General features: G+C 41.1%; 1 pseudogene; it reads right to left on the reverse strand.

Moving 5' to 3' along the window:
• Positions 1 to 702: 702 nt before the first annotated feature.
• Positions 703 to 2,327, reverse strand: LOC110307319 (sentrin-specific protease 2 pseudogene; annotated as a pseudogene).
• Between the last annotated feature and the right edge of the window lie 244 nt (positions 2,328 to 2,571).

Here is a 2,571-nt window from a genome sequence, read left to right on the forward strand (position 1 = left end):
ATGAGCATTCATTTCAGAAATAGACACTTCAAACAAGGACTGGAGGATGGGAAATGACAATGGCCAAGGTTTGCAAGTGAGTTAAGGAAAACAATCAGTGGAGTGGGGTCAGGAAGACAAAACAAAAAACAAAACAAAACAAAAAAAACAAGAACAACAACAAAAAAACCCAAAAAACAAAAACAGAGAAAAACAACAAAAACCAAACAAACAAAAACAAAAAACAAAACCAAAAACACAAACAAACAACAAAACCAAAAACATAAAACAAAAACCACAAACAAAAGAAACCAAAACCCAAAACACGAGTAAAAAACAACAAAAAAACACAAACAAAAAAATGTAAAACAAAAAACAAACAAATAAAAAACACAAATGAAAAACCAAAACCACAAAAAAAGAAATCACAAACAAAACACAAAAAAAACCAAAAAATTAATAAAAAGCAAAAATAGCAATAAAATAAAACAAACAAAAAACCAAAGAAAACCAAAAAACAGAAAAAAAACAAAAACAAAAAAACTCAATGAAACATTAAACAAACAAACAAACACACACACACACACAAACAAAAAAAGCAAGCAAAAACATAAAAGCAAAATAAAACAAACAAACAAACAAAAACCCTGAATTCATTTAATTCCAGCATTAAAACAGTATTTCTTGAACACATGGTCTCCTGTGGGATGGGCAGCAGCAGTTTCTAAGCTTGCAATAGTTGCATACATCCTAGAGATGGCATTAGGGCATCAGTCCCACATACCACGTTAGGACTATATTGAAGAGAGTGGGCTTCATCCCGTGAGATAGCTCAGTACCTGTTTTATATCTCTTCAACTCATCCTACCTGAGATATATTAGAAACAGCGATGGAAAAGAACAGGGATGGGGACCATAGCAGCCAGGTGGATGTTGTTACAGTAATTGACCTTTCAGGATTTCCCAGACCATCCTCTTCCTGAAGGTGGGCAAGTGTTGCTGAGAAAAGGTCACAGGCTGGTCCCTAGTGATGTAATCTGCATATTTACAGGTAAACATTCCACAGTCACTCCCATTCAGTTGCAGAGAAATCTCCTCTGATGTCGCACTGTACTGCTTCCACTCCAAAGGGTCCAGCTCAATGTTCCTGAGTGTCTTGCTCTCCTTTTGTAAATATTGGAAGATGGTCTCACAGATAGACTTCCTTGTCTGTCCCAGGGAATCAAGGTATACAATACTTCGTTTTCTTAAATCGATTACCACCAGGCTCCAATGTACCCTCTGGTGAAAAGGCACCAAGGTGAGTTCTTTTTCAAAGAGATTGATGCCTGGAGTCCATCTTTTCACGGAACAGTAACCGCTGTGCTTTAGCTTGGGGTAAAAGAAAGTGCTAAAGACAAGAAGAGCGGGATAGCTTTGGTTTTCATTTCTCTCAACCAGAAGGTTCATGTAACTCAGGATTTCCTCTTGGGGTCCTGGACCCAATGCATTCTCAATTTCCTTCTCCATGTCCTCTGTAATATCAAGGATTTGATCCATTTCTCTGCCCTTTTCTTGGTCTGTGAGAGGCTTTTTCTCTGCTGCAAGTACTGCCATCTTGTTGGGGAGTAAGCTATTGCCTCTGCTGCTATCCAGGATGATCTGAGCCCGTATTCCAGGCTCCAAGCTGTTCCCCCTTCTTCCTTCACCCTTTCTTTACACAACCTTTCTTCTCTGTAACAGATTTCTCCTCAGAACACCACTTTTCTCTCTCCTTTGGTGAAAGACATTCTTTTAGAGCAACAACAGTAGATTGTTCTCGATCTCTCTGAGTTGTTTCTGATCCATGACTGCCTCCTGACTCGCCCACTTTGATCTTCAGGTGTTTGTAAGGATTGGGTGAGGCCTGTGTGGGTCTGACCTCACATCTTGGTCACACTGAAGGTGTTGAAGCAACCTTCTTCTGTCCTTTTCCTTTTGGGGGCTTTGTTCGTTTTCCTCCATGACGGAATAGGGTCGCTTGCGACCCTTGTCACCATCAGCAGGCTTCCTCTCAGTTACAGCCTGCTTTGGAGGACCTTCGGTCAACTCTAGGGGTTTTAGTTGTTTAGGAATCTCTCCCTGGGGTTTACGTACCTGACCCTTGCTAGGCTGTTCTCTCGGAAGCTCTAGGTCTTGAGGCTCCTGAGGGGTCTTTGCTGGGCTCTTTAAATACCATCCCTGTTCCATCCTGGCATTTCCTTTATGGACCTTTTCTCGAAAGCTTCAGACTCTTTCTCTGTCTCACTTTCATCCTGGTATTTCCTTTTGTGCCTTTTTCTTGAAGCTTCGGGCTTCATCTCCAACCCACGCTGTTTAGTTTGCCACATGTACAACTGCTTGGACTCTGGTATAGTACTGCCTTTCTAATTTCCAAGCAAAAGCAACCTTATGCCTGGCCCGGGTGTGTACTCTTGGGTTGTTCACCCTGATGCCTAAAAAATCACTTCTTCAGTAGATGGTTGGTCCAAGGTCAGTCAAAGGAGTCAAAGGAGCCTATGAGGCTCCTTTATAAACAGTTGGTTTTGCAGGTCAGGGTCAGTCAAAGAATGGAGATAATTAAGCTGTCAATAT

This window comes from Mus caroli, unplaced genomic scaffold (genome assembly GCF_978045245.1).
Source record: "Mus caroli unplaced genomic scaffold, Mus_caroli_1 scaffold_14, whole genome shotgun sequence".
NCBI lineage: Eukaryota > Metazoa > Chordata > Mammalia > Rodentia > Muridae > Mus > Mus caroli.